Source organism: Crocodylus porosus, unplaced genomic scaffold, assembly GCF_001723895.1.
Source record: "Crocodylus porosus isolate Cpor-Errol unplaced genomic scaffold, CroPor_comp1, whole genome shotgun sequence".
Lineage (NCBI taxonomy): Eukaryota > Metazoa > Chordata > Crocodylia > Crocodylidae > Crocodylus > Crocodylus porosus.
In genome coordinates this window covers 3,886,108-3,899,796 of record NW_017728886.1, presented here as the reverse complement: position 1 = coordinate 3,899,796, position 13,689 = coordinate 3,886,108, and the positions used below count along the sequence as shown (strand labels likewise).

Here is a 13,689-nt window from a genome sequence, read left to right as displayed (position 1 = left end):
GAGTGGGGCAGGAACTCCTCACAACTCCCCCCGGGCTTTTCCTTTGAAACCACTTGCCACGTGGTGGAGGAAATGGGAATTTCAGCTTGGGAGCCCTCTGGGCAAATGACCTGGGTAGATAGGAGGACCCATCCTGCCTCCTAACCAGGTCCTGAGCCCTATCACCTCCCCCGTGAGCTCAGGAGCCTTGCAGCTACCACGATGCTGTGCTCCCTAGAGCTGCCGTCTGCGCTGGGGTGGCCCGTGGGCCTCAAGGCCTCCTTCCAGGGGTGTCAGGAGGGCTTGTGTGCAGGGTCCAAGGGAAGAGCTCAGCGCTGAAGGTGGCTTTGGACAGGGTGGCAGCTCTTTCTCAGTGGACCCGCTGGTGAAACATCCCCGTGCTCCCAGCTGCATGGAGACAGGCATCCCATGGAGCACGGCAGGGGTGCTATAGTAGCTCCCATAGCAAGCTGCTAGCCTGGCATCGCCGGCTGCCTGTTGAGATTGGCTTCTGGTATATCTACGTTGCTGCTGATCTGTTCAGGGCCCTGCACGAGCTGCGGTGGATTCAGTGCTCGAAGTACTTCAGAGCTGTGCAGCCCCTCTGTGTTAAAGCCGGAGCTGTTTTACAAGTCTCATGAGTGGGAACGCTTGACTTGAGTTTCGGCTGCGCTTCTTATTCGTGGCCCATGAACATGCCTGCTTCGCAAAGGAGGTGGGACCCCTTTTCTCCCTTGCATTTGCCGGTGGGCAAACCGAGGCACAGAGGGACAGCGACTGCCCGAGTCACCAGCCACCTTCTCTCCGGACTCCTTTGTCAAAACAAATTTTGGAGGCAGTGGAGAAAATCGGACCCCACCTCTAGGTTTCTGTGTGGCGGGCCTACAGATCTCGCTCGCTCGTTCGCTCTCACGTTTGTCCTTCTCCGTTGATTTCTGCAGTTATTTTACAGTCTCTTTCATAGGCTTTCCCTATAAAACCTATCGGTTTCTTCCCTGCTCAGATCTATAGGGAATTTCCTTAATGGACGCATCATTACCAGGCCGTCTCTTGGGAAGGAAGAGCGTGCCTTATCCCAAAACCACCCAGCGAAAGTCTCCCGTTAGGGTCAGTGGGCTCCGGATCTGATGCCAAGCTACTTAAAGCACCAGTTTCCCGAACGCAGAGGTGATGCTTTCCTCTTGAAGAGGGGAACTACGTCAGGCAGTGAATTGCTCACTGGTTAGGGGGTTACCAAGCCCGGTACAAGCCTCATTAGCGGGATCTGAAGGCTGTCCGGGAACTAATGGGCAGTGAGCTGTCGGGCGTCTGAAGACAAGGATCTTCCACTTGGGTGGATCCCCTGCCTCGTGTGCAGCTGTAACCATGTATTGTGCTTCAAGGTACTTACAGGGTCGTCTCTGCTGATGTTTGGGGGCCCCGTGCAATCAGTAATGCAGCAAGCACCTCCTCCCCCGTGTATTGAACCCGACTCTCACCCCGAGACGGGAGGTCCGAGGAGAGGCATGTTGCTGGAAGTGGGGGTGGAAATGCTGCCTCCTCCAGATCTATATGCTGTCCCTCACCAGAGCCACCGTGGGAGGAGAGATACACACCGAAAACCAAACTTTGCTCTTAGCCACGTCCCCGCAGAGGCTGCTCTGGCCCAAGATGTAAACATCCATCCATTAGAGCTGAACCGGGCTTTTGTGTGGAGCCCAGAGACTGAAGTGACCAGAACTGGCTTCTTGGGCCGTCTGAATCCCCCTGCGCTGTGCGGAAAGCTTCCCGTGTCCTTTCCATTAGAGTCATACTTCTGGACCCGGCTTGGTTAGACCCTTAGTCCTCTCTTCCAGTACATTAGCAGCAAGTGCACTTAGGTAGGTTTCCATAATGTTTGCCTTGGATGCTTTCCAGGTTTGTAGGTATTTCTCTTCCTTCTCTCAATACTTTGAGGCAATCCTCAGTGACTAATGTGCCTCCTTCCTGGGGAGCCTTGAGCAATGTGTTAGGGGATGCTTTGGTGATGCCGTGCTCCAGATCTTACATCCCAAATGCTGTTATTAGCTTCCCGCTATATCTTGAGACTAGACAGATGCCACGTTTCACTTCAGCCTGAGCTTTGACCTGCAGAGAGTTGCAGCGGCAGCTTGCCAGGAGCCTGGGTCCAGGATAACATTAGTCAGAAGTGAAGCTGAAGGCAGCTGTCCTCCTCTTTCATAACAGAGGGGCCGTCCAGGAAGGTTGCAGGGCCCGTCTTGCTGGATCCAAACATCTGGCAGAAAGGATTGCCTTGGATACGCTCGAGGTGTCTGTGTCCCGGGGGGGCTGTAGAGCAGATGAGAAGTCGGTGAAGTGTTTTGAAGGTGAAGCGTATGATGCTCATGCTCAGTACCGATGATGTGATGCTCAAATGGCTTTATAGCCTGGTGCTCGGTGAACACAGCCTGCAGCACAGCACTTAAACTCATAGATTCATTGATTTACTTTTTAAGGCTGTAGAGGAGCCATTAGCTCATCTGCTTTGACCTTCCATGTAACACAAGCCACACAATTTAATCCACTTAATTCCATGTTGAATCCAATCACTTGTTTGGGATAAAGCACCTCCCCAAGAAAGGCCTCTTGTCTTGGTTTTCCCGTCCAGCCAGTGGTTCGTGGGCTGATTTTTTCCCCCCATTATCTTAGTGCCCGTTGGTACCGTGTTATCTGGTTTACAACAGGAGTAAAGCTGCCACTATTCAGAGTAACAGAAAATACTAAACATCCCAGCTGCATTAAAGTCCAGGGCAAAACTCCCATGTGCCTTCAGCGAGGCTGGGATTGGAGTCAGGAGGTCAGAATTGGTGTTACAACACTAGGATGTGACCCTGTGCGTGTGCGTGCATGCACACGCATGTTCACCTGTATACTCAGGAACATGCACAAACAGTCATGGTAGCACAGAGCTTTGCACTGCAGTCGTTCTCAACCCCTTCAGACTCAAGACACCCCGTATTAGACTCCAGGCACTGTACTAGACTCAGTGCCAGCTCTTTGCTTTTTCACTTGTTTCTGACTGCAGAAACGTAACAGAGCAGCTCTTCCACTGCAATGAGCTCAGAAAGACCGCAAGAGCGCGCAGCGCTTCGGAGGCTCTGGCTTCCTATTTGAAATGTCTGGGTTTATCTTGTGCCAGGTATCCAGGTTGTAGCCGTATTGGTCTAGAGGAAAAGGCAACCAGGACTGGTAGTAGAGATGCTGTCGTTTATTAGACCAACAAGATTTTGTGCGTAGGTGTTGGAATCGCTCATAGTGCATGGCAACCCTTCACACCCTTGAAAGGCTCTTACGGCACCCCAGGGTGAGAAGCGCTGCATTTCACCAGTGATCTTCAGGGGCGAGGAGATCCTACCAGTGCGTGTCAGAGTACGGGCCTTTGTCCCCCGCCATGGACATGAGTGCGCGCCCCAGTGGTTTGCCCTGCAAAGATTGAGCCCCGCGTAACAGCGGTGCAGCGATGACTTCGTTCTCTGTCCTGACGGCATCTGATCTACTGAACTGAGCCGATAAGGAGAAAGGAAAAAGAGGGTGGGATCCTTTTCTCGGGATCTTTTTTTCCCCATCTGAATGAAAAAGATGTGCTGCTGGCTCTAAACCTTACGCGTGTTTTTTGACCCCCAGGGGGGTAAAGGAGACATTTCCACAGCTCTGGCAGGGCCCCGTTCTGCACGGTGCTGCACGGGATATGGGAACGGGCCCCTTTAGGGCCTGTCTGTATTGCTCCGGCAGCGTGCTCCTGCCCTATGTGCGCCCCCCCCAAATGAGGGGGTGAAGCTACACCGAGGACACCCCTTGCCACTGCTCTCGAGAGCAGTCTCCAGGGTGCTTGGGGTTTGAGGCATGGGATACCTTGAGCGACTTCACCATCTCGCTTCCAGCTTGGGCACGCGTGGAGAGGGACGGATGGAGTCGTTTCTCTCAAGAGCAATCTCAAGGGCGCCTTCCCCATGCTTTACAGTCACCGAGGTAGCCGCTGTATTTTCTCACATACAAGGCATCCAGCCCCCCCGCAAAAAAACCCAACCCAGCTGGTGGAAATTGGGGCATGCATTATGCAAGGATCCCTATGGGTCCAGAAATCTGGTATCTGGGGAGCAATTAACATTGTCACTGCTCTGCTGCCACCACATTTCTGACCTCGTAGGAAGTCCCCCTTGGACGACACGGCCCCGCAAGCTGGATCGGACTGGCGTGTGGCTGTGTCTGGCCTGAGGCCCCGGACCTGCCAGGCCTGGTCAGGCCTGTGGCCCCACTGTGCTGGATGGGGTGGGCACATAGGGTTGGTCTGTGGTCTCTATGTGGCTGGCAGTGGGTTCGGCTCCCTTGCTGCTGTTGCTCAGATACTTACCCAATATAAAATCTTTTTTCCTTCAAAAACAGGGGTGCCTGTTATATTTAAGGGGGGGGTATATACGAGGAAATATGGTATTTACAGCTTTTGGCCCTTTGGTTCCAAACCAGAAGTCACTAAAGTCCACAAATAAGCTCCTATCGACGATAAGAGACCCTGGAGCAGGCCCGCACTGTCTGGTTGCCCTGCTAAGGAGGCAGCTGCAGCGGCAATCATATGACACCAGCAACATCAGGGTAAGGCGAAACTGGAGAGCCCCAGGTGCCACTTTCCAGACAGACAGGGCCAAAGAGGATGCTCTCTCCTATCGCCCCAAATCCCTGTTTTTGCCACTAGGTGGGGCGACGTCCTCCCTTAACGAGCAAACTTTCCATCTGTGCGTCTATTCCTAATCTAACGGTGGTGGGATAAGTCAGGGACTAGTGGGCGAGCGGCATTTTAATGACACGTCATTGATGTCGGCTCATTGTGAGTCACTCCCGGAGGTGCCTGGGCTGGAGAAGTCCTTGAGAGATTCCTCCAGCTGTTTTCAGTGAAACGGCAGGAAACGGGCAGCCTGGGCTGCTGGATTAGTGAATCACATCAGCAAGCTCAGAAGTGCAAAGAAGGCTGCTCCTCTCGGGGTCCATTTGGGCACGTGGATAAATGGCAGGATTGCCAGCCGTGCCGGACCTGCGTGCATGCCCTACATGAAGCCCCCCGGTTTTCCAAAATGCTCATCCCCAAGCAGTGGCTGCAGGACACCCACTTGTAAGCCTGGCCGGGGAGGACTTGGCAGGGTAGAGAAGTTTGCAAGTTCTCCGTGGAGAGATTGCATGTTTTAATTCATTGATTGCTCCTTTTGCACCCCAGCATCTGAATCAGATGAATTCGTGCATCATCGAATGCTGAGAACAGGGTTGATTCGACTCAGACTTTGCATCCAGGGCTCTTTGTGGTAGGTAACTGGCCACCTGTGGTAATTATGCTGCTAGCCCCAGGTGCCATTACTGAGATTTTTATACACGGGACAGAGATTTCTACCAGGGCGGTTGCATGCTTCTGTACATCTTGTGACCTCCCCCCGCCCCCAGAATGACTCGGCTTGGAAAACTAATAAAAGGGGTGATGCACACTTTCCGGATGAATCTACGGATCCAGCCCTGCAATATGAAGTAACAGCCGAGGACTCGTGCTAGTTGATACCAGCCACAAACCTGGCTCCTGCCCTTCTTTGAGCCAATGCTCACAGGTGCTTCCTACTATATTCTCCCTGTTTTGCTTTGCAACAGTTAAGACTTTTGGAAAGTCCTGGATGCCAGAGCTCAAACTGCAGTGCTTTTTCCCCGCGGTCCACTACGTGCACGTGGACATGTATCCACCCATTTGCACATGTGCTAGATCACACACACTTCCACTACGTGTGTTGCCATAATAGCCAGGCCCTATATGTTTGGATAAGCGGGTTTCTCCATGCTCGGTGTGTGCGGGAATCATTATGCACAGTCGTGAATGGCAGGTTGGCCATGGCCATCCCTCCATTTTTACTTCCTCTCTGAAGATGAAATCTTGGCTCCTCTTCCTTCCTGAGCCTCGGGCTCCCCACAGCTTCTTGGTTTTGTGAAGACATACTTTGTTTTTTCCCCCTTGTTAACTTCTGATTCGGAAGTCCCAGACCATGGAAAAAGGAGGGAGCTTCCACCCCAAGCCTTCGGGTGCTTCATGCCCGCTGTTGCCCAGGGAAGCTCTCATCCTTTTCAAACCCAGCCTTTGTAGCACAATCTTCGGCCCTTTATCGATGGGCAGAGCCTGTCATGCCATAGGAAGGACACCCCGTCATTAGTCTGCTTTGTCCTTCACTTAAAAACGGGGTGACTCGGACCTGAAATGGCATCTCCTCGATCAAGTCGCATCCAGCCCTCGTGAGCCGAGACCCACCAAGACGGAGTCAAGGATGAACGAGCTTGGCTTCATGAAGATGTTGCCAAAAACACCTTCCCTCGTACCAGTCCCACAGGCTCCAGTGCTAACCTTGGCTCCCGCAACACCTGCGGCTTTGGGGACAACAACTTCGTAAAGTGACAGGTGCCGGACATTAGCATTTTGCTCATGAGGCTGCTCTGGACTGGCTGTCGGTGGCCTTTCTCGAACCTACTGCAAACCAAGGGCTTGAGAGCAGGCGTGGGGAGATGGGCAGACATGGGAGTGGTGAGGACCATCCAGATCTCGCCAAACACTGCTGGCGGTGCGATCCACAGCGGCTCCTTACAATGCAGCCGGGCTTCCTATATGCAATATCCTTGCTCCTTCTAATCCCGTTAGCTGGGTGAGCGCTCTTCTTTGAGACGCTCCGAGACATCTCGGTGCACATCCTAATAGATTGATTTTGATTTTTTTAACGTCGATAATCCTCCTCTTCAACTTTTAGCTTATTCCCCGATTTGCAGGGCACCAACTCCAGCACATTTTCATCATTTAAAGCAGGACAAAGCATCTTTTAACCCAGAGGCTATAAGGATGTGATCCCATGCCCCACGAAATCCAGAGAGAGCCATTCGATTGACTTGGCGTTGGCCTTCCCTGTGGAAAAATACCCCTCCCTGCGCTAACAGACAGCCAGACTTCAGCAAAACGAGGCTGGATCGAATTTGAATGTTTTACAAAGTCCTCACGGCTGTACTTGCATTGCCTTTTTCCTGCCCTGGACAATGGTACCGCTTGTCACCCAGCCCAGCTATTTCCTCTGCACTCTGCCGCCAGAAATAGTCAAACAGTTTTGCTGCAAATGTGCAAATTCCCATTTCCTCCCTGTCGCAACTGTTTCCCCCTTCTTCTTCCCCAGAAGCGCTCCCAAGCTGCTGAACTGAGCCTTTTTGGGGAGGGAAGCGGTGGAGTTTGGTGTTTGTTGATGCGATCGCTGCTTGGCCCCTCGTTTTGTTGAGCCCTCTGTCCTTTCCAGTTTGCGCTCAGCACGGTGCCGTCAAAGGTGGACGTTTTCCTGTCGGTCCTCCTCTTACACCTTGAGTAGCAGCTGGAGCAGTGACTCTGGGTCAGGGTGCTGTGGCACCCCTGGCTGCCGTGAGCTCCTTTCAAGGGTGCCCCAGGGTGTCGTGGAGTGTTAGCACTTGTAGGTGTGCAAACGTGCTCCGCAAGATAAACCTAAACAGCACTTAGTGCCATGCAGACACCTAAATCTCACAAAATGATCCAGATCAACCCCACTTATCCCCTTCAGATCCCCTCCACCACCTCCATTTTGGCTTGGACGTCTCCCTAGGTGCCGAGGCATTGACTTCTGAGCCATCTAACTTCCACCACGGTCCAAAATAGAGCTGGGAGGTCCTCCAGGTCCACGCAGGCTGACGCTCGGTCTGGTGGGGATGTAAAGAGGTTGGCTAAATGGGTGCAACTGCTAATAGTACCACGGGGTGCAGCACAAAGTGGGAACCACCCCTCTGGCTTGCATGTAATGTTGTGGTTGCCCCGTACCCTATTGTTTAGGGTTCAGGAAATGTGCGGTTTGGGTCCTCGTAGCTGGTAGGGCACTGATCCTCAACCAGGGGGTTGTGAGATCTTTTAAAAACTAGTGACAGCCAAGAGCTGGGGTTTTTCCAAGGGGCCCGTGCATCTAAAAAGGTGAAGTACCGCTGCTGTAGAGGTTCAGACCCACACCTCTCAGGACACTGCTTTAACCATCCAGTTTATGGGGCAGGCTGGCTGGGGGTGCCCCCACCCCACGGATGATGTGGACCTGTGGACAGCCAGGAGTGCAAGGGTCCAAGTGGTAGAAGAAGACTGATCAGATCGAGGGCAGTGATTCTTCCCCTCTATTCAGCACTGGGGAAGCCACATCTGGAGTCCTGTGTCCAGTTGTGGGCCCCCCATGACAGAAAGGATGTGGACAAGTTGGAGAGAGTCCAATGGAGGGGATAAAAATGGTTCGAGGGCTGGGGGACAGGACTGGTGAGGAGAGGCTGAGGGAACTGGGCTTATTTAGTCTGGAGAAGAGAAGACCGAGGGGGATTGAATAGCAGCCTTCACCTCCCTGCAGGGGGGCTGCAGAGAGGCTGGAGCTGGGCTGTCTCAGTGGGGCAGGTGACAGGACAAGGAGCAATGGGCTCAGGTTGCAGCAAGGGAAGTTTAAGTTAGATATCAGGAAAAACTTTCTCATTAGCAGGGTAATAAAACACTGGGACAGGTTACCCAGAGAGGCTGTGGACTCTACATCCTTGGATGTTTTTAAGACCTGGCTAGACAAAGCCATGGCTGGGATGTAGCTGGGGCTGGGGCTGGGGCTGGTCCTCCTGAGGTCCCTTCAACCCTCGTTTTCTATGATTCTGGGTTTCTATAAAGAGGGAGTCTGTCTCTGTGGCCTCGTGCTTGGGGCACTTCCCAAGGAGCCCTGGGTTGTGGTCTCTGGTGCCAGGACGATTCATGCATCTCACATTAGATGGCCATGGATAAAACACAGAAATAGCTTAGGCCGGGGAGGGGGCAGGAACCCAGGGCTTTCCTCTCCCAGGGGAGCGCCCTCATCTCTGGCCTAGAGTCAGGCTCCCTCTTCTTCTCCTTCTGCCTGCTTGTCTGTCCGTAGTTTCATAGCTGTTAAAAGGGACCTTACAGATCATTGGGTCCAGCCCTTCTGCACATGGGCTGGAAAGACTGCCGGGGTCAAATAACCCCAGCAAAGTGGGCGTCAAGACACTTTCTGATGATCAAGTCCAATGGCCCAGCTTCTGCAGGGGGTGTGGAGGGTGCCCACACTCATGTCATTGCGGAGGTTGGTGGCAAGGGCACTGCTGGGTTTGGTTCCCCTTAGGCTGAGACCCCAGATCCACTTCCTGGGCCAGTCATCTACTCACTAGGCTAGGTGGGCCCTGTGGCAGGCTGGCTTTTGGAGGGGAAGTGATTGTGGGTACCGTGCTGTGCTGAACTCAGCACCGTGATAGTCTTGGGCACCGCTCCTCTGCATGCTCTGGATGCCAAGGTGATGGAGGCACCTGGTGCACAACCTGGAGCATGGGTATGGACGCACCTTGGACCCAAGGTGTCCAAGGGGCTGCTTATACCTCTGGTCTAGTTTCTCAGGGAGCATCTAGGCTGGAAAATACAAGTAAGCCTGCATTGCTATTGCTTGTGCCACGTGCTCCTGGTGCCTGCAGCATCAGGGTAGGACCACCCAGCTATCCCCTTCCACGAGCACGATGTAGCATTAAAAGATAGGGGTCATCGCCGTCTTGCCAAGCAGACGTCTTTGATGTGATCACGAGCAGAGGTGTTTCTGCTTGGGTTTGCTCAGTGCTGCAACGCACCAGGCCAGTGGCGCTCAGAAAACGCCGGGGTGAAAAGCCAGAAAGTGCTACGCGCCTCGGAGAGCGCGCCGCAGAAGCAGATCTGTGCTGGCTCCCGGTGGCATCGCCAAGGTTAAGGGCTGGCACGCAGCAGACAATGGGCATACGCAGCGAGTAGCTGATTGACGTGGTGTCGGCTATCTGAGGGAGCAGCTCCTCTCCCCAGATGTAACCACTTCTCCAAGGGCATCCAGGCGGGGAAGAACGTGCAAGCCGCACGCGGCATCTCAACGAGGCATTGTTGGATTGAAACAAGGCACATCCCCCAGATCGGCTGGTGCCTGGGATCGGACCACGCACCGCTGGCACACAGCAGTTTCCAGCCACGGGGGCAGAAGGAAGAACAAAAGTGTGACCTGAAGCAGGTGCTCTGAGATACAGCTGAACCAAAGGGGTGCAGACTCTGCATCATACCTGGGCCACAAATACCCTCCCCAGATGCAGGGGAAGCATGTTGCCAGGAGAAGCCTGGAAGCCAAACCCTGTCTAATTGCTTAAGGCAAATTCATGCACTGGAAGCCGTCGTGTGCGGTGGGGAGAGACGGTTCATGCGTGCATTGATCGTGGCACCGCCCTGGCAGAGCTGGCTATGGAGCCCACCGATCGCACGTGGCGCCAACTGATTCAAGGCATCGCTATGAGAAATGAGAGCAGGAGTTGAAGACTGAGCTGGACTTTCCAGATGTGGTTGCACCGACTGCCTATCCCTGCTGTTTCTGGGAGGTAAGGGGGGGTCATTTTGGCTTTTCTTTTTTTTTTGCTCTCGCCTTGGAAATTTGCTCTGTGCTACGTCTGGGGCTTTGCTGTTCCTGGGGGGGAGCTGGAGACCTGGCCTCTGCTTTATGCGCTGCTTGGAGGGGTGTCAAACGGGACCTGCAGAAAGGAAGTCAGAGGTTCGGCTGCGAGGGTCTCCCCTCACATGCTTGCATCCCTTGCTTTTTGGTTTGCTGGTCTTCTGGGCACCCAAGCTTGTGCTGGTGTACTGCTGCTGGTGCACATGTGGGTATAACGTGCTCTGAGCTCAGTTTAAATCATTGCCTCTGTGCCAGCACAGCAGGAGGATGCTAGATGCTGACTCCCTGGCTTTGTACTTGTGCCATGGTCTGGTGTATCTGAGGCACGTGAGCACTAGGTTTCTAGGAATCGCGGATGAACAGTTGCTCCAAAATACAAAACCCTGGCCTGAATGATCAGGGTGGCCCCTTCCCCTCCCGTGTGTCTATATACCTTTAATTACGGTGAATGGCCTGGTGCTCTCAGGCTGGGAGATATTGCTGCATCTGAAACTTAATGCACGGAGATGAGGCTTGCTCGGGTATGGACCTGAACCAATGCTCCTTGGGCACTGGGGATTTTGAGAAGTTTGAAATAACCAAAGCAGAAGGGACGAGAAAATGAAGCCCCTTCCCCAAGCAGTTGGCTCGGCATCAGCTTTAGAGGCTTGCATTTTTCTCCCTATTGCTGCAGTCTTACGCCCTTAAACCTGTGCCAGAGACTGCAGCAGTTGAATTTCTTGCCTGAAGCAATCCCCTGGTTCAGCGGATTCTGGCAGAGATGGTCGTGAGGGTGTTATAGTTGTGTAAAAATGTTTCTGTGACAGGACAAGACTCTGTGCTTTAGATGAAAATTGAGACTTGGAGACCTATTTCCCAGTTCCTGAATGGTGGGTGGTGACGCTGGCTCTCACAGGGGACGGCTTAGGGGTCACTGCGCAGGACGGTGACACGGGAGACCTCGGTTCAGTTTCTGGCTCAGCTAGAGACATCCTGTGCAACCCGTGGCAATTCAGCATGTCACCCTCCTCAGCCTTTTAAGGGGAGGAATATAATGGCCCTGCATCTCCGTAGGATGTTATAAGGATCAAATCCACGTGCGTGAGATGTGTGGATGCTGCACTGGGGTAGATGGGCATGCTAACCCTTTTCCCAAACCTGCTGTGCCGCCCACCCTCCAGGTCAGACTGGAGTGGTTGGATGAGAGAGGAGAGGGCTCCTAGCTGGGCCGTGAAAAATAGGCTCCCCAGAAAGGTTTAATCCGGAGTCTCCAGGCCAGATTCTGATTTTGTTTCCATTGACGTGAACTCGAGAGTCGCTCAGTCGATGTTAGTGGAGTGACTGGATTTAAGCTGGTGTATTTGGAGGTGGCTTTCTCCTTAAAGGGGATGGTGGCATTACTCACCCAGCTACGAGCCAGGGGAAGGGGAAGGGGAAAAATGGCCTTTGTTGCTGCAAGTGGGAAGGTGTCAGCTGGGGAGTCCGTGGCTGAGTAATGAGCTGAGCTGGAGTGCTGCTCAGAGCCTGCCCTGCTGCAGCTCCCCACGGTCGGAGGCTTCCCAAGAACAGGCCAAAGCAAATATTTGCAGCGGAGGCAGAGGCTGCCCGAAGAGGGCCAGAGGCTGCAGGGAGGAGCTCCCCTCGGCATGCAGGAAGGTGACATCACCCTGCGCCTGGACGTGGATTCATTCATCGAGAGGAATTCAGGATGGGCCTTGTTTCGTGCCAGCTCCACGTTCCAGGAGCGCAGATTAATTTTGCAAAAAATAACAGTCCTGCCCGAGGATACAGGAGCTGTTTTGCTCCCTTGGAGAGCACGGAGCATGAGCTGGTGCTCCCCAGCACTGTAGTCCTTTGCAGTGGTTTTAATTAAGGTCAGCTGCCGAGATATGCAGAAAAAATTAGCAAATTGGTAACATCCCAACGATGCCCATTTCACAGCTATTGGGATTATTTCCAGCCAAGTGGAGAGAGCTCCATTACATTGTGCCTGAACTCTCCTATGGTCCTGCGGCATCAGTATCGGACATGCCCTCAGATGGGGCACTTGGGCTGGTTTGTTGGTTGGCCTGTCAAAGTTGCATTTGATACTTGCTGCCATTCCAGCCTTGTGAAGACCTGGTCTTGGGAGCTGCAAAAGGAAGTTATTTGCCCTGTATCATGCTCGTCAGCATGTGGGTCCAATAAAACTCATCGAGGTTGGGTATGTAGAGCTGAGTGCCACAGGATCATAGGAAAATAGGGCTGAAGGGGACCTCACAAGGTCATCTGGTCCATCCTCCGGCTCAAGGCAGGAGCATCCCTGACTCAACCACCCCAGCCAAGTGTCTGTCCAACCAGATCTTGAAAATTTCTAGGGATGGAGACTCCACAACTTCCCCGGGCAGCCTGTTCCAGTGCTTAATCACTCTCAGCTTCAAAAATTTCATCTTCATCTCCAACCTACATTTCCTTGGCTGCAGCTTGCGGCCAATGCTCCCAGTTCTGCCTCCTCTAGCCACCGAGAATAGTTTATCTCCATCGCCCCTAAGACAGAATTCCCCTTAAATATAACAATAAGGGAATATGAGCTGTGCTTAGGTCATCGTGAGATGGATTAATTTTACCCTACTAAGGGTGTGCTGTTGCCATCTAGTAACTAACTAGTTATATAGGTGCAGGCCTGAAGCACTCCTATGCCCGCAGGTTACCTCTGGCTAAAGCGGCTAGCACCAGAGATGAAACATCCAGTTCACTCTCCATTACCATCCACCCCTTGGCCTCTCTGCTAAGGTGAATCTCCATACCCCATCCTCAGTCCCCTGAGCTGTTTCATCCCCCAAACTGGAATTAAAGTCTCAGCAAAATAAGGCTGGAAAGAAATAGCAGACAATAATGCTGATATGTCATCATAGCTTCCACAGGCCTGGAGGACAATGCGAGGGTCAGTTCCTGTGGGAGGGAGACGGTCGCCTTCATTTCAATAGCTGGAACTAGGTGTAGTTGAGCTGGCCACGTTATGAGTCAAGCAATGTGATTTAGTGTCTGAAAGACTCTGGGTTTGTCTCTCTCAGTGCTTTGAAAATGGGTGGCCGGCAGAGGAAGGCAGGAAACGAAAGCCCCATTCTCAAAGCTGGCAACGGCATTTTAATTTTCTGCCGGGCTTTGGAAATTTCATTTCTTGGATGAGGCTAGAGGGTAATTAAATTGTAACCCGGGTGGTACTCCAAGAAGTACCCCCTCTCCATTGAAGCGA

General features: G+C 53.0%; 1 protein-coding gene across 3 annotated transcripts in view; it reads left to right on the top strand.

Moving 5' to 3' along the window:
• The window catches only part of GJC2 (gap junction protein gamma 2), a 62,434-nt gene that overhangs the window by 9,108 nt on the left and 39,637 nt on the right, over nucleotides 1-13,689 (top strand). The window contains exon 1 of one of the 3 annotated variants that reach the window (XM_019529428.1): nucleotides 10,346-10,404. The exons of the other annotated variants lie outside the window; for them this stretch is intronic. The gene's annotated coding sequence lies outside the window, so the exon portion shown is untranslated. Of the gene's footprint in view, nucleotides 1-10,345; nucleotides 10,405-13,689 lie in introns of those variants that run through there. 3 annotated transcript variants of the gene reach the window in all.